The sequence below is a fragment of the Chiloscyllium plagiosum genome, unplaced genomic scaffold (assembly GCF_037043375.1).
Source record: "Chiloscyllium plagiosum isolate Xiang-an unplaced genomic scaffold, Cpla_swu_hap1 HiC_scaffold_36, whole genome shotgun sequence".
Taxonomy (NCBI): Eukaryota; Metazoa; Chordata; class Chondrichthyes; order Orectolobiformes; family Hemiscylliidae; genus Chiloscyllium; species Chiloscyllium plagiosum.
In genome coordinates this window covers 65,159,840-65,178,079 of record NW_028270174.1, presented here as the reverse complement: position 1 = coordinate 65,178,079, position 18,240 = coordinate 65,159,840, and the positions used below count along the sequence as shown (strand labels likewise).

General features: G+C 44.2%; 1 non-coding gene across 1 annotated transcript; it reads left to right on the top strand.

The window, feature by feature from the left end:
- The first annotated feature begins 17,959 nt into the window (after nucleotides 1-17,959).
- On the top strand, nucleotides 17,960-18,030 carry trnag-ucc (transfer RNA glycine (anticodon UCC)). Its single transcript has one exon. It is a non-coding gene; the product is annotated as a tRNA-Gly (tRNA).
- The last annotated feature ends 210 nt before the right edge of the window (nucleotides 18,031-18,240 follow it).

Below are 18,240 nucleotides of genomic sequence, written 5' to 3'. Positions count from 1 at the left end.
TTTAGAGACTTAGTGGGGAGTATCGACTGTCATTTCTTTGTTTGTTTCATCGAAGAAGGAATGAGAGCAGCCCAACGCCAGCCGGACCTGCGGAGGAACTGCCAGATATTAAAGTGCATAACTCCGCTTCATTAGCCAGTCTGACTGAGTCATCCAAATTCAAACATCATGACTGGAGATGGGCTTTTGTGTTCACTGTGGATGCTTTTACAGATTACAAAATTAATGCATAACATATTTTTTGAGAACTGAGAACAACAAATATTGAAGATCACAGGAGGGAGCCGATGGCTGAGTGGTATTACTGCTAGACTGTTTATCCAAAGATCCAGGTTGCATTCTGGAGAACCAGGTTCAAATTGTTCCACAGGAAGTGGTGGAATTTGAATTCAGTGAATATCTGGAATTAAGAATCTCATGACCATGAATCCTTTGTCGGGTTACGGAAAACCCATCTGGATCACTAACGTGATTGAAGTAAGAAGCTACCATCCTTACCTAGTTTGTCCTACATGTGACTCCAGACACACAGCAATGAGCTTGACTCTTAACTGCCCATTGGACAATTAGGGATGAGCAATGAATGCTGCCGAGCCAATGACTTCGTTTTAAAAATCGATGGAGAGAGCAAGCTAACATTTTGAGTCTCGATGACTCTTCACCAGATCTCTGATCGAGTCATCGAGACACACCGTGAACTTGCTTTGTCTCCATGAATACTGCCTGACCCTCTGTCAGCTCCAGCATTTGTTGTTTTCAGTACAGATTCCACCATCTACAGTAATTTCCCGATATATTTCTTCATTATTTTATTTATTAAATACCCACTAAATTGCAGCTACTACTCAACACCTTACCTACAGAGTACTGTGGCCCTGGTGTCAAAAGCCTCCATTAACTTGTTCAATTACACCATAATTTAGGACAACTGCAAAATGCCACTGTGACTGAAAAGAATAGAATCACAGTCATCAACATGGAAATGAACCCTTCGGTCCAACTCATCCATGTCAACCAAATTTCTCAAAATATGTGAGTGCAGTTTGCCTGCATTTGGCCCATATTCCTCAATCGTTCCTATTCCTGTACCTCTCCAAATGTCTTTTAAATGTTGTAACTGTACTTGCACCTACCACTTCCTCTGGCCGTTCATCCCGTGTAGCAACCAATCTCTTTGTGAAAACGTTGTCAACTGATAGTTTCATTGTTGACTATGGTGTGTGAATCACTGGGGATGATTGTTCGTTAAGGACCACCCCTGTCTGAGCACGGCTTGAATGTAACTTGGGCCTCCTTGCCGGTTACCAAATGCTGCTCAAGGCTTTGTGTTTGCGCTGCGCAGCTGTCTATGGATGGGGTGTTGTGGAAGGAAGGAGGAGGCATTAAGGAATGAATGAATTTATGGAATGTGGGTGTCACTGGCTGTGTGAACATTTACTCCTTCATTCTAATGCCCTTGAGAAGGTGGCTGTGAGCTCCCTTTTTGAATCACTGCAGTCCGTGTGGGTTGTAGGCCTATTGGTAGTGCTGTTGGGAGGGAATTCCAGAATTTTGGCTCAATGACACTTCAGGACTGCTGAAAGATTTTCAACTCCAGATGGTAGTGGCCTGGAAGGGAACCTCCAGGAGGTGATATTCCCATGAATCTGCTTCCCTTTTCCTTTTATTTGGTATTGGTCATAGGTTTGGAAGATGCTATTGAAGTGTTATGAATTGATGTAATGTATCTTGTAGATAGCACATAGTGCTGCTCTGGGCATCAGTGGAGGAGGGAGTGAATGTGGTGCCAATCAAGCAGTCTCCTTTTCCCTGACACTGTCAAGCTTCTTGAGTGTTCTTGGAGCTGCACCCAAACCCAGCCAAGTAGTGAATATCCTATTGCACTCCTGAGTTGATTCTAGTCGATGGTGGACAGGCTTCAGAGATTTGGAGGGTGGTTTACTTACCGTAGTTATATGGAAAGTCCACTTCAATTTCTAGTCAATAGTAAACCCCCAGAATGTTGATGGTGGGGGATTCGCTGATGGTGGGTTTGAAGAAAGAGGCTGCAAGCTTTTTGGTGAAGGAGCTTCAGGAGTTAGGGAGGGGGTAATAAGGTAGAGGCTAGAAACGGATAGGTGGGGAAAGATGCTGCAAATGAGACATCACGGTCTTTTCTCTGTGCTGGGCCCACCTGGTCTGCTGACACTACTGTAGAGATATTTTGCCTCACCTCACCAAATCAAACAGCCTTTCACTATAGTCTTTCCAATACCATGCCTATTAAAGACCTTGTATTAGTTCATTCCTCTTACTTCCTCCTTTTGAAATAAGAACATAAGAGCATCATAATTAGGAGCAGGAGTATTAATCCAGCCCCTTGTACCTGCTCTGCCATTTGATACAGACATGGTTAATCCCATCTTGGCCTGAACACCACTTTCCTGCCAGCTCTCCTTAATTCTTCAACCAATTACTAATTAAAAATCTGTGTGTCTCTTATTTAAATTTACTTAATGTCCCAGAATCCACAGTGTTTTGAGGTAGTGAATTCCCCAGATTCACCATCCTCTGAGAGAAGTAATTCCTCCCACTTTCCCTTTATTGTAAACTTATGACTCCTCATTTTACATTGAATCATCTTCTTTGCCTCTACTTGGTCAATCCCTTGACCATTTTATTGACCTCAATGATACCATCTCTCATTCTTGGGCTGCAATGAATATGAATACAAATAGTGTTTGTAGTTCAGCTTGTGACATTTTAATAACTGTGGCAGAGGATGTTTGTTCAAAACTGAGCTGGGCAGTTAGTGCTTTTCAAATAAGAAATAGTTTACGAGATTAAGTACATTAATATATTGGAGTTTTGTTTTTAGGAAGACTTACTGTTGGGAAGATTTGGTTAAGGGAATATTGCAGTCAAAGCTGTGGAAGATTAACGTCGACCCAAGTGTGAGGTAGTATACTGTGGTCAAACGAATAAAGAGACCACTTCCTCTTTGGAAATATGTCCTTAAATAGGGCAGAGGGATCTGGAGATAAGAATGAGTCACTGGCAGCAAATGGCACTGGTTTGTTAGGTTAGATAGAAAAGTAGATCATGGGTTTATTTCTGGGATGACAGAATGGAAATATGTTAGATATGTGTAGAACCATGGACAGATCACCCTTGGAGCACTGCAAACAGTTCCGATCTGGGAAGATAAAGAATAGTTACTGGAATTATATCCAAACTGAATTTGAATTCATCAAGTAAGATTGGACAGCCTTGTCTCGCTGAAAAAGAGTGACATGGTCCAGTTATGTTTGATCGGGTAGACATGGAAAATATGTTTCTACTTGTGAATGACAGAATCCACTGTATCTGTGGATATAATTGTAATCACTATTAAATCTAACGGGGAATTTGCAGAGGGCGACAAAGTCTTGACCAAAAAGGGGTTTGAATTATTTCATCAGGAATATTTGAAGCAAATAACAGATGAATTCAAGGAGGAGCTTGGAATACAAGAAATCAAAGTAAACTATGTTGATGGGTTTAGGTTGAGAAGGAGGCCTGTGTACATCACACATACCGAGATCCTGTTTTTGTGCCCTGAAACTATGCATCTGTGTTGTTCTGTGACATTTCTATAGGAGCAGCAGCGGCAGCAGTAAACAAGACAGCTCACCCTTACCATTCTTGGAGAAAAGCAGAACCTCTGGCCACACAAAGGGAAATAGCTCTATTGAGGAGGTGGTTAAAACAGTGGCAAACGACTCGATCCGCAGACTCAGTGTGCCTTCATTACCTGGTGAGAAAGGTGAATTCTTTAAACAGAAATGATGTTTTGTCCTTCCACTAATCTCATGACTTAAGCAGGGAAATATGTCTCTTCAGTTCGATGATTTGAATCAATCAAATACTTTGCTACGTTAGCACTCCTTCCCTACCCAAAAGATATATGGGTCAAATAGGCACATGTCTTGCACTGATTTATTTCAAGATTCCTTTATTCAGTCATGTGCTTAAGCTATTCAATCCAAGTTCCTTGTGTTTCCCCTGGATCTGTGGTTGTGCATAAGGAAACTTAAACAATGTGTGATTCAATATCAAAGTGGTGTTGAATCAATAATTGTAACCCAACGCTGCTCCTTGAGCAGATAACTAATCCAAGGATTCTAGCTCGGCCTTTAACTTCATGTTCAAGTTCTAAATCTTTCAGTGAGCAATGGAAAATAACAAAGAACAATGTCAATCATTTATTGTCTCTCCAGACTCTGCTTCTATTGCCACTGAGTATTCCCTTAAGTTCGACGAGTCAATGACAAAAGATTGAAGAGAAATCCTTCCATTCCCTTCTGCCATCAGAGAGCCATCACCGCTTTAATATGGGGATGAAACGCAGCCAGCAGGACGACTCAGATGAGGACATAGTGCTGGACCAATGGCCTCTCCAATGGATTAGGGTGAGTGGTGGTACCAATTACTGGGATCTTAGTGCTTGGAATAGTTCGTCCTCTCCATGTTCGAGGTATCTTGCCATGAGATTCAGATGGAGAGGACGAGGACCATGTGGTGTAACGGGTGTGAGCCAACAGTTGGGCAGGGCCTGAGTTTTTGAAAAGAAATTGAGTACTACTCAGTACTAATGTGCCCAGAGTTTATAAATCTTGAAGAAGGATAAATATTTCACATTGTTAATCTTTGTGATCGAGTTCCCATGCAGTGAAGACAAAGTTTAATATTTACTGGGATTCCTTGCTCACCCAATCAGGTACACACAAGCTAAATCTGACTGCTAAGAATGTCCCTGAATTTACACTTTTCTACTGTCCATTAAAGATGATAATAAGATAGAAAAGAAAGGGGGTGTTTGCAGAGGAATTTGATTTGAACAAGAGACATTTGTGCAGATAATAAGAGGTATTCTAATTGGAAGGATATGGTTAGTGATATCCTGCAAGGATCGAGGTTGGAGCCCTAATTATTCGCTATTCATAATGAAAGGAAAGCCACATTCAACATTTGGGGCCACTCTACAGATTACAGCGATTTCAAGTGTAGGTAGATGAAGCATAGCAGTAGAAAGCAATCTTGATAGATTCAGTAAATGAAAATAACGACAGATGGGTTTGTGTCGGCAAGTGAGAGGTTGGATCAAAATAAAATGTTTCTTGATTGTGAAAAGAGAGAGAGAGAGAGAGAGAGTGAAGTCCAAAGAAACTTGGTGGGATTGATCCAGCTGTATAGTTTATGAATATGTCACAAACCTGTTCAGAAAGGTGATCAGCAGGCCAGTGGAATGTTGACATTGATCTCTGCAGAAGACTAGAAACCAAATGCTTAGACGTCGTGCATCAGCAAATCAGAACCTAGTTAGACCAAGCTGACAGGGCTGGGCACCATGGCTTAAGGAGAGTATCACTCTGAGTGGAAGTGCAGTGTAGATTTACTGAAGTGATACTTGGATTCCAAGGCTTAACTTAAGAAGAAAGATTAAACAGATAATGTGTTAGAGTCAGAACATTGAGGTGTGATAACGGGGAATGCATTTATACACAGAAATGGATAAAGGTTGATAAAGTTCCACAAACAGCGATTGATTGGAAATCATTTGCAAATTTTAAATCTGAAGTTGGTAGATTTTGAATGAAAATGCTGAAGGATTATGAGACAAAGACAGGGATTTGTCATGATGATGAAGATTACCATGATTTGGGTGAATGGTGGAATAGGCTCAAGAAGCTAAATAGCCTCCTCGTGTTCTGATGTTGATGTTACCATGGCACCCTTATTCTCTGTAAGTGCAACTCCTGTTGTGTTTCCGGTTATTTATCGGAACCTGGCAGCAAATTAGTGACTGGAGTCCTGGCCAGAAAATTATCAGTATGAAGGAGTTCGCCGGTCTTAATGTGTTTCACAGATGATGAAATGACATGGCCAACATTTACTAATCCTGATAAATATTGGGATAGTTTGATGGGATCACTTGTGATGCAGCATGATTAGCATGTCTGATGATACTCCAACTATTTTTTAAGTGTTGCTGTTGTCTGCACTCAGTCCGGTGTTTTCGTGGATTACAGAGCAAGTTTTACTTGAGTCAGGGGAAGCAGCCCACTTCACTCTGGACTGTTTGTCTTCCTGTCTTTCACTGTCCAGTATTATTTGAGCATGCACTTCTCGGGGGAACAAGCCAGTTTCTCTCCATTCACCGTGGAGATGGTGTAACAGTACATGGAGGAGGAGGAGCTGCGTGCACAGCACCAGGTGTCACTCCTTAAACTGTGAGGACAAGCCTTGAAGGAAAAGCCCAAAACAGAGCTGGCCTGGTTGGAGCCCCAGAAAAAGGGAGGAGCTGACCTATGCAGCGATATGAAGCTTAATAGCCTTTCTAAAATGTGATGTTAGAATGTGCAACTCCTTCCAGTAATCCTTCCCAGAGAAGGGAGGAAAACCGCTGTCTTTTCTCATTGCAGTGAGCCTATTGTCCAGAATCTAGGTATTCACACCATCATTCCCCATAACACTGTTGTGGATTTAGTAGAATGAAGTAAACTTTGATATTTTGTTTCAGATTTTCAAATTCGTTCTTTGAATTTGGATGTTTCCGGTAATGCTGGTATTTGTTACCTTTCCCTCATTCTCGAAATGGTCACGGTGGTGAGCTGCCTTGAGCCACTGAAGTCTGCTGGGTAAACATGAACATATCAACCCTCACGTGCTGTTAGGTTTGGAGCTCAGGGTTCTGTAGCAGACTGATGCAAGACTGATGACGGGTCAGGCTTTGCAACATTTTGTTTTTCACTGGATGTCAGCACTGCTGGCAAGGCCAGGGTTGTTGTCCCTTCTTCATTGCACTCTTGCCCTCTCTCCTGCGCCTTCTCCCTCCCCGTCTCTCTTGCCCCCTCTCTTCCCCTCTCTCCCCCCCTCTATTCCCCTCTCTCGCCCTCTCTCTCCCCCCTCTCTCACGCCCGCCTCTCTCGCCCCCCTCTCTCTTCCCTCTCTCTCCCTCTCTCTCTCCCTCCATTTTCCCCCTCTCTCGCCCCATCTTCTCTCGCCCCCCTCCCCCTCCCCATCCACACTCTCCCCCTTGTCTCCTCCCTTCTCTCTCCCCCTCTCTCTCCCCCTCTCTCGCCCCCCTCTCTCTCCCGCCACTCTACCCCTCTCTCTACCCCATCTCTCTACACCATCTTTCTACCCCCTCTCTCTCCCCCTCTCTCCCCCTCTCTCGACCCCATCCCTCTACCGCCTCTCACTCCCCCTCTCACTTCCCTCTCTCACTTCTCCCTCTCACTCCCCCCTCAGTCCCCCCTCTCACTCCCCCCTCTCTCCACATCTCTCTCCCCTCTCTCTCCCCCTCTTTCTCACCCCTCAAATCCCGTGTCATTCTCTGCCTCTCTCCCCATCTCTCTCCCCATCTCTCTCCCCCTCTTTTCCCCACTCTCACCCCCCTCTCATTCTCCCCCACCCTCCTCTCTCGCCCCCTCTCTCCCCTATTATTCTCACACCTCTCCCCCTATCTCGCTCCCCTCTTTCGCCCGCCTCTCTGCCCCTCTCTCCCCCAGCCTCCCCTCCCCTTCTCTCTGCCCCCTGTGTCTCCCTTTCTCTCGTCCCCTCTCGCTCTCCCCCTCTCTCCCACTGTCCCTTCCACACTCTCTCCCTCTCTCTCTCCCTCTCTCTATCCCTCTGTCTGTTTCCCCCCTCTCTGTATCCCCACTCTCTCTCCCCCTCTCTCTACCCCATCTCTCTACCTTCTTTCTCTCCCCCTCTCACTCCCCTTTTCACTCCCCCTCTCACTTCCCCCTCTCACTCCTCCTCTCTCTCCCCATCTCTCTCCCCATCTCTCGCCCCTCTCTCTCCACCTCTTTCTCACCCCCCGTGTCATTCTCTCCCTCTCTCCCCATCTCTCTCTCCCCATCTCTCTCTACCCCATCTTTCTACCGCCTCTCACTTCCCCCTCTCACTTCCCCCTCTCTCCCCATCTCTCTCCCCCCTCTCTCCCCCTCTATCTCACCCCTCACTCCCTGTGTCAATCTCTCCCTCTCTCCCCATCTCTCTCCTCATCTCTCTCCCTCTCTCTCCCCCCTCTCTCCCCCTCTCATTCTCCCCCCCTCCTCTCTCGCCCTCTCTCTCTCCCCTATCATTCTCACCCCTTTCCCCTATCTCGCTCCCCCCTTTCTGCCCCCTCTCTCCCCCAGCCTCCCCTCCCCTTCTCTCTGCCCCCTGTGTCTCCCCTTCTCTCGTCCCCCTTGCTCTCCCCCTCTCCCTTCCACTCTCTCTCCCCCCTCTCTCTCTCCCTCTCTGTATTTAACCCTGTGTTGTTAATTTGGTTTCACAGCTTCCGATATACTGTTTTCAAGGCTCCATCCGTTGCCAAATCTTATATTTGCCAGTATCCTTTTCAGACTGTCCTTCAGCCACTCAGTGACATCCCAGACTCTGCAACCAGGGAGGCAGCGTGCTACCTGGTGTCGCATCTACACTGTCACAGACATCTGTCTGATGCCCGAACAATGCAATCCCCTTATCACTATTGCTCTACCACTTCTTTTGTTTTCCTTCATTAAATTCAGAGAAGGTTCATTTAAACTCGAAAGCAACAAATGTAACTTTTCGATTTGAAAATGGAGGGAGGCAGAAAACAGGGCCAACTGCTGAAATTCTGTCTAAGCAACAATGTTAAACCTTTTCATCGTTCTGTGGTTCCTAACATTTGTACATTTCCTGTACTATAGTATTGAAGTATTTCAGGGGGTGGGTGCTGCCTTGTGACATAATGATGAAATAAGAATAAACGACTTAATTCTCCAAAAATATCTAGTTGCTTTCATTCAGAAAGTGGTTGCTGGTTCCTCTCGTGGCGGCCAGAGGGGATCGCTCTCCCTCACCTCACGGCCCTGGCACGAGTCACTTGTTGCCTCCTCTCACTTCCTCGGTGTCAGACTTTCCCCGCTGGTTGTGGCCATTCTTTTTGTGACGTCACTGCGCAGCCGCTTGCGCCTTTGCGTCTTTCAGGGCATTGTGAGAATGTCAGAAATAATAGTATGTACAGGGACAGCAGCAAAGTGTCACAGAGAGAAAAAAAAATCTATTGCTTGTATACTGCCACTGAGAGGCCAGCAGAGGGCGGTATTATATCACTTTTAAAAATGAGGGACTGACAGTGACAAAGAGAGTCAGATACATTTCTTCATCAAATGTTAATTAATTCATTGAGTGATCAACTCACGTTAACACTTCTGGTAATATTGGATCGACACCCTCACTCCCAGGCCTTCCCTCCCCTGTCTTGGGTAGTTCATGTGCAGGTCGTCCTTTTCCTAACAACATTTGCAGCTCTTGGACTGCTTGTGCTCCTTACTCTGATACCCTCCTCTTTGCAGTTCCTGCTGAGGATCATTTTACAGTCTGCTACCATACACCCAGAAAAACGTAAAGTCTCACACACTCTCATTACTAGGAAGAAAGTTTGAACTATAAGCATTCATATTACCTATGTGGTATTTCAATAATCCCATGCATTGCTGAAACCTTCAGGACGATGGGCTTATAGCCGAGAAATGGGATTTGTGTGTATGGATCTTCATTGTCTGCCAGGACCATTCATTTACATGTTTCCCTCTGAGCTATAAGGAACAAATGAACACAAGAAATAGGAACATGAGTCTGGAATTCGGCTCCTCGACTCTGCTCCGATTTTTAATACAATCATGGCCGATCTCATCTATGAAGTGCTTTAAGAGGTTAGGAATAGCAAACATTAACTCCCACATTGCTCAGGTCCTCGATAATTCGCCACGATCGTAATAGATCTATGCAGACCCCATCTCTCTGGCACTTCTCTTTGGAACATCTGGATAACATGGACACCTACATCAGACTTCTCTATATTGGCTTTAGCTCTGCTTTGAAGACCCTAATGCCAACAAGACTCATCGACATTTCTGATTCCTAATACTTTCCTCACATCAAGAACCGGATCTTTAACTTTCTGACCTGCAGATCACAATGAATGAGGATAGTTAGAAACTCCTCCTCTTCAATAATACGCAATACTGATGCCCTTCAAGGCTGTGTACTCAGCCCCCTTCAATATTTCTTAACCTCTTTTGAGTGTACCGCCAAATTCAGCTCTCACTCCATTTACAGGTTTACTAATGACACCACGATAGTGGGTAGGTCTCAAAACCGACCTAGATTACACCTCCTCTCACCCTGCCCCCCTGTAAAAACGCCATCGCATATTCTCAATTCCTTCACCTCCACCGCATCTGCTCCCAGGAGAACCAATTCCAATACCGAACAACCCAGATGACCTCCTTCTTCAAAGACCGCAATTTCCCCTCAGACGTGGTTGACGATGCTCTCCACCGCATCTCCTCCACTTCCCGCTCCTCCGCCCTTGAACCCCGCCCCTCCAATCGCCACCTCACTGGTCCTCACCTACCACCCCACCAACCTCCAGATATCGTATCATCCTTCGTTATTTCTGCCACCTCCAAACAGACCCCACCACCAAGGATATGTTTCCCTCCCCTCCCCTACAAGTGTTCTCGAAAGACCACTCCCTCCTTGACTCCTTCGTCAATTTCACACCACCCACCAACCCAACCTCCACTCCCACCAACCCAACCTCCGCTCTGATCTCCAGCATCTGCAGTCCTCACTTTCTCCAACAGGAAATAGAGCTTACTAACATAGTGTAAAGACAACAATCTTTCCCACAATGTCTGCAAAAAAAGGGAACTGGCCATTGACTTCAGGAATTGGACTGAAGGACACACACTGCTCTCTGTCATTGGTGCTGAGTTGGAGGTGATGGACAGCTTCAAGTTCCCAGTAATAAATATCACAAATAATCAGTCGATCCATGTCAACTCTACAGCCAAGTAAGCACATCAATGCATCTACCTCCTCAGACGGGGAAGAAAATTTAGCATTTTGGCAATGACTCTGACCAATTTTAACATTGCACCACAGAAAACATTCTAACCAGACACTTCGTATGGTAACTGCTCTGGCCGTACTGCAAGAAATTGCAGAGTTGCGTGTACCTAACCCAATCCATCACGCAAATCACATTTCCTTCCATTGACTCGGACTTGAATTCCTACTGCTTCAGGAATGCAGCCAACACAATCAAAGGCCCCTCCCTCCAACTCAATACTCTTTCCCAACGTCTTCCATCGGACAAAAGATGCAAATGTTTGAAAATACGCACCAATGGATTCAGGAACAATTTCTTCCGTGCTGTTATCAAACTTATGAATGGACCTGTCAGATATAGAGTTGATCCTTCTCTGCACCTGTTCAAAAGCTGTGAAACTAAATTAAACTGATGCCCTTATGTCAGGTATGATTTGTACTGAAAATAATGCAACACAATATTCTTCACTGTTTCTCAGAATGTATGACTATCAGAAAATAAGCAAAATCAATCTGCATACCATATGTCTGGGTCTGGTCTGCTCGATAACACTTTAAACCTATGTCTCCTGTGGTCTGTGTAAAAGACTTCCATTATTCATTACTTCCATGACTGTCATAATTTCGAAAGGACCTATTTTGTATCCCTCAACCTCGACGTTCATGTGAAAGAAATGATTTGCTATATTGTCCCGCATCATTTATTATGGGAGGTGGCAGGACTGCAGCGTCTATGTATGATCCGGGAGTGATCAAGTCAATTAGCCTTGTCTATCCGTTGCTTCTTGTGGATTTTGGCATGCAACTATTTATTTGTCGTAGCTTCACCAGGTTGACACCTTACGTTTAGATATACCAAGTGTATGCACTCATAGAATATAGAACATAGAAAAGTACAGCCCAGAACAGGCCCTTTGGCCCACGAGATTTAATCCTAATGTCAAACATTGTAACTTAACCTACGCACCCCTCAACTCACTGTTATCCATGTGCATGTCCAGGAGTCGCACTAATGTCCCCAATGACTCTGCTTCCATGACCACAGCTGGCAACCGATTCCATGCATTCACAACTCTCTGCGTAAAGAACCTACCTCTGACATCTCCTTTATACCTTCCTCCTAATATTTTCAAACTATGTTTTCTCATACCAGTCAATCCTGCCCGGGGGAAAAGTATCTTCCTATTGATTGTATCTATTCCACACATTATTTTCTATACCTCGATCTGGTCTCCTCTCTTCCTCCTTCTCTCCAGAGAGAAAAAATCCGAGCTTATTCAAACATACTTCATAAGGCAAGCCCTCCAGTCCAGGCAGCATCCTGGTAAACCTTCTTTGCAGTTTCTCCGAAGCCTCTGCTTCTTTCCTATAGTAGGGCGACCAGAACTGAACACAATATTCAAAGTTTGGTTTCACCAGGGACTTATAGAGCTGCAGCAAAACCTCGAAGCTCTTAAAATTAATCCCCCTTAATGAAAGCCAAAACTCCATATGCTTTCTTAATAACCCTATCCACTTGCGTTGCAACTTTGAGGGATCTATGTACTTGCATACCCTGATCCCTCTATTCCTCCACACTGCCAAGGATCCTGTCTTTAATCTTTTATTCAGCAGTCGTGTTCCACCTTCCAAAGTGCATCAACTCGCGTTTATCCACGTTGCACTCCATCTGCCACTTCTCAGCCCAGATCTGCATCCTATCTATCTCGCCCTGCAGCCTGAAGTAGCCGTCTATACTGTCGCCAACATCTGCAAAATTAGAGCCATCTGCACACTTACTAACCCACTCTTCAACCTCCTCTTCCAAGTCATTTTTAAGAAATACAAAGAGCAGAGGCCCACGAACAGAGCCCTGCGGGACCCCAATCAACACTGTCCTCCAGGCAGAATATTTTCCATCTACAAGCACTCTCTGCCTTCTGTCTGTCAACCAATTCTGAATCCAGATCGCCAGATCTCACTGTATCCCATACTTCCTGACGTTATAAATTAATTTCCTCTACTCTTAATTTAACCAGGTTTGATCACTGGCTCCAAGTCATAACGCTCCCATTCATCTGCTTCCCCTGCCCTTCCATTTCTTCGTTGTCATGTCTTTGGATTGTGCATTGTTTAGAGCCTTGGTAAATTTGTACAGTGCATCTTGGAGGCTGTCATTGATTAGCACCATTCAGAAGGACTGGATAATACTTTCAAACAGTCTCTAACACATTCATTAAAAGGCAGAGCTCATAGGAACAGCTGAAACAAAAATAAACCAGGTTTCTTCAGGGTTAAAGCACCTATCACTGCCGCGAACAGAGAGAGCTCCTGAGCACGCGAAGACTTCCCTGTATCTTGTTCAGAGTCCCAAGTTGTTTAGTTGCCTGAGAACCAATCACATCGTTGCTGGTAGCAGACAGCCTTTGTCAGTGGTGAACTAGTGGCCAATCATCAATGACCTCCTTGTCACAAACAAAGTCTGCATCTGTGTATAACTCCGTTCATCTCCAATCACAATTCAATTATTGGGTCACTATCAGGTGAATTGCTGTCAAACCTTGCAGCACTTTCGATCTTCCACTTTCGATCTGATTGTAAGGTTGCTCTTTTCACATTTCTGCCCACAATTACACTCAATTCTTTTTTTAAAATAATGTTTTTATATGTATTCGCCCTGAGGAAACTAAAATGCCATTTCAAAAACGCAGTTACTTGGAAAGTACATGATGCACAATTTTTTTTAAGTGCAGTCTATTTATTCTTTCTCCCTTCTTGCAATGTTATGCAACCTTCACATTTCTTAAAGCTTTTGCGTATTTCACCATTTGGATTTTAGGACAATATATCTGAATTCACATTAGGTTTTCTAGTGATGTGTATAATAAAATGGTAACAACAAACGACACCATCAAAATATGTTGCATTGTTAATTTGAAACTTTTAAAGAAGGCCAGTGGGTTACAATCTGTAATTTTGTATTTCATTGTTCTTTGTTGGTTGGTCTTCGAAGTGCTGAAGATCTAACAGCAATCCCAAAGTCCCCTTTCATATGGAGGAGGAGTTTTCCAATGATTAGTATTGAATCTAATAGAAAAATCCTCCAGGTTGTCAATTTCTAATTCATCATCCTGAAAAAGGACAGCACGTCGACCCAATTCAAAGCATCAGCGGCCATTTTGAAAAGACTGGAAAACGCAGGGATGGTAAAATAGGTTCATCGATTCAAATTGCTTCATACTTTCAAAATTAACCTCACACTCTACTAACTAAACCACCTTTCTCTTATCTCGTTCAAAAAACATGTTAAAGGAGCAGCTGTCCAGACAAAATTATGGACAAATTTCCTGTAAAGTCAAACAATCCAAAAATCTATTAATTTCTCATTTAGTTTTAGGAAATTGGAATTTCTAATAGTATCACTTTTGCTGTCTCCAACAACATCTGTGCTCTTGTGTGTGTATGTCTGTGTGACTGTATGTGCACGTGTCTCTCTTTAAGTCGATATGTGTGCGTCTGTCAGTATGTGTCTTTGCACATCTCTCTGTATATGTAATTGTGTCTGAGTATCTTTACGTCTTTCTGTCTGTCACACACACAGAGAAACAGGCACAAAACACACACACACACACAAACACACACACACACAAACACACACACACACGTTCAAACATTATAAAAAGCAATGTATCACTTCAAGCCCAAGAGTAATAGTCAAAGGTACAGATATATTGGGGTTTAAACCACATTTCAATTGTTACAATCCCGAAAATAACAGAGAGCCAGTTACACAGAGGTACAGACCCAGAGATACGAAAACATGAAGACACACACTAATACACACAATGAGACACAAACACACTCACATAAGCACAGATAGTCATGCAGAGATAGATGGGTAGACACACACAGAATCACAGAGACATGAACACACGATAATGCACACACACATTCAGAGAAACACATGCATAAAGCCAAACAGAATCAATGTCCAGTAACTGACACTGCGCAGTGTCTAACCATCTGCAGCACAATCTGTGTCCCATCAGCTCGTTCCCAGTTTTTACAGATGAAATGTTGCCGAGAAAGTGGAACAGTCGCGTGAGCTCTCTGAGCATAATACCCGTGGAAATGTCAATCTAGTTAAAAGATCATGGCCATTTGAGCAACTAACAGACTTGTACACCACATCTGTGTAATTACTGGATGTCCAGCTGTGAAATGGATTGATGATGATGGCAAGTAGTTATGTTCTCCATAATTAGGTAGAATTAACTTGCAGTGCAGCTTGCTCAGCATCACAGTCACAAGCATTCTCTGTCTCCACCATCCACACTCAGTAGCAGTGGAATATATTACTGACACGATGCACTGTAGAAATTCCCCAAAGTTCCTCACAGAGCAGCTTCCAGAACCACGGCATTGTCGTGTGGAACACTGAGCACAGCAGATACACAGGGCACCAGTTGATAATTCTACATCAAGCCACTCGCCACCCTGGCTCGGAAAAACGTCTCAGTTCCACAAGTGCCATTCGTTGGAATTCCTGGAACTCCCTCCCTTACATCATTATGGGTTTATCTGGACAAAATGAATGACAGCAGTTCAAGACGCTAACTCATCGTCAACTTCGCCAGAACAATTATATCTGAGTAATACGCGGTAACCCAGCGACAATGAGCCAAACACATTAATGAACCACAAAATTAATGTCACTGTTTGAAACCCACGTGCTCCAATGCTGAGCTTTTGAATACTTTGTGTCCATATTCGAGAAAATTGAAATACAATTTCATTTGAATGCATCAAATTCTGAACAGGCTTCACAGGGTAGATGGTGAGAAATTGATCCTGTGGGTCTGGGTATCTGAAACACGATAACACAGTCTCAGGAGTTGCAGAAAAGCTCAGCAGGTCTGACAGCATCTGTGAAGAGAAGTCACTGTTAAAGTTACACCATTTACAGATCTTTTAGTTATTATTGACACACTCTCAGGGTAAGGGCAGGTTATTTGGGAATGAGATGAGGAGAGAGCGATTAACTCTAAGGCCTCTGAGTCTTTAATATTCTCAGTCCCTGACGATTGCTGATGCATCCTCACTGAGTGCATTTCAGATTGGAAGACACAGATTGCTGGTATCTCAGGGAGTCACGGGATATGTGGATTGCACAAGAAACTGGATATGAAATCTAAGTCTAGCTTTGATTGGATTGACCACTAGAACAGACTGAACAGTTTAAAAATGGCTGTATACACCTCTAATTCTTTCCTCAGCGTTACCCCCATTCCAATTGTTCAGTAATTATTACTTTTCTAACTTCCTACCGCTCTGCTGAAATCCACTACTCTCATAACACATGAGCTAACCTTTCCCTTCTCTCAGCAGATGTTGCATGACCTTATCAGATTCCACTGAATGGCCTGTGTTTATTTCAGAGAGAATAACAACTCCCTATTCCTGTTTCTGTGAGAGAAAACAATCTTCAAACCGATTCCTTTAATTCTATTTGTTCACAGGGAAAGGAGGCATTGTTCTGTCCAAATGCATTACATGCTCATGAGCGCATCAATATATTGTGATGATTTTTAAAATAAAATGTGTTAAACATAATGAAATTCATCATGAAAACACGAGACCCAATTCGATCTGTGAGGGACAGGAATTCAGTCATGCGAGGTGAAAGTGAGGACTGCAGATGCTGGAGATCAATGTCAAGATTAGAGTAATGCAGGAAAAGCACAGCAGTTCAGGTAGCATCCGAGGAGCAGGAGAGTCGACATTTTTGGCAAAACACCGTCATCGGGAATGAGGCTGGGAGTGTCCATCGTGGGAGGGAGTGGGGCTGGGGAGAATGGATCGGAGAGCACGATTGATGGATGGAGTTGGGGGTACAGGTGATTGGTCGGAGACTACGGTTGAGCGGATAGGTGGGAAGGAAGATTGGCAGGTAGGACAGGCCATGTTGATGGTTCCGCCGAGCTGGCAGGATGAAACTGGGATAAGGTGGTCGGAGGGGCAAATCAGGCAAATTGTTGGGGTTGGAGGTTCCTGAGGAGAAAGATCAGGAGTTCTTTCTCCAGGCGTCAGGTGGTGAGTGAGTGGTGATAGAGAGGTTCCAGGTCCTGCATGTCCTCGGCAGATTCGGAGGGGGAATTCAATTCTCCCTCCACCAGTTGCTGTTTTGTATGTTGTTCCTGACCCATAAAAACACAGATCTGTGTTAATGCGCAAACAACCTCTCTCTATACATTTCACACAGAATAATGTCAATAACAGGACGGATTAAAACAAAATGCAAACTGTGTTGAATGCTGGATGTAGGGAATCATGTTACTGTAGAGCCTTTACAGCATTGAGATCAGGCTTTCGGCCCATCATTCACAAACCAGTCTGCACTCCCTCTGGAAAACTCTCCAATTACCCAGATCCCTGTCTGATTGAAGACTGTCTGTGTGGAGTTTGCACATTCTCCCTGTGTCTGCGTGAGTTTCCTCCGGGTGCTCCAGTTTCCTCGCACAGTCCAAACATGCGCAGGTTAGGGTGGATTTGCAACGCTCAATAGTCAATAGTGTCCAGGTGAGTGTTGGTTATATGGTTAGCCATGAGAAATGCAGGGTTACAAGAATAGCGTAGAGGGTGAGACTTGGTGGGATGCATGATGAGCCGAAAAGCCTGTTTCTACACTGTAAGAATTTTATGATCTTATGCTCCATCCCATCTCTCTCTGTGGATGAAGTGGACTATCACCTGATCAAATATCCCCTTCAATGGGTCAACGTTTGTTTTCTATCTGACAAAGAACTGCAGATGTTGCAGATCTGAGAGACAGCACAAAAATTGTTGGGAAAGATTAGATTAGATTACATTACAGTCTGGAAACTCAGCAGGTCCGGCAGCATTTGTGGGGAGTGAACCTTTTGGATCCAGTGATTGTTCTTAAGGGCTGAAGGCTTCTTATTCTGGTGTTTTCGACCTGTTGACGTTTTACAAACAATTTCTTGTTTTGCTTTCAGCCCCAGTTCAATTGGTGACTATCACGGCCATGTTATGTGTGTTTGGGAAAAGGGACAACGGATCTTTTGGCGCGGTGGTGCTGCAGTGGCGAGCATAGCTGCCTTCCAAGCAGTTGACCGGGTTCGATTCCCGGCCATCGCAGTGTTGTGGCGTTGCTTGTGGTTTTGCAAGGAAAAGTCTTGAGCACCAACGTTGCATTCTGTGGCGAAACGGATTTGTCAGGTTACTTTAGGGTTTTCACGGCGACAGTTCCTGTTAATTGCCATGACAATCCGGGCAGTGTTGCTCGAAAGCTTTCCTCTCTGCTGCCCATTGCTTATTTGAATATTGTTCGCAACATAAGATTCGTTT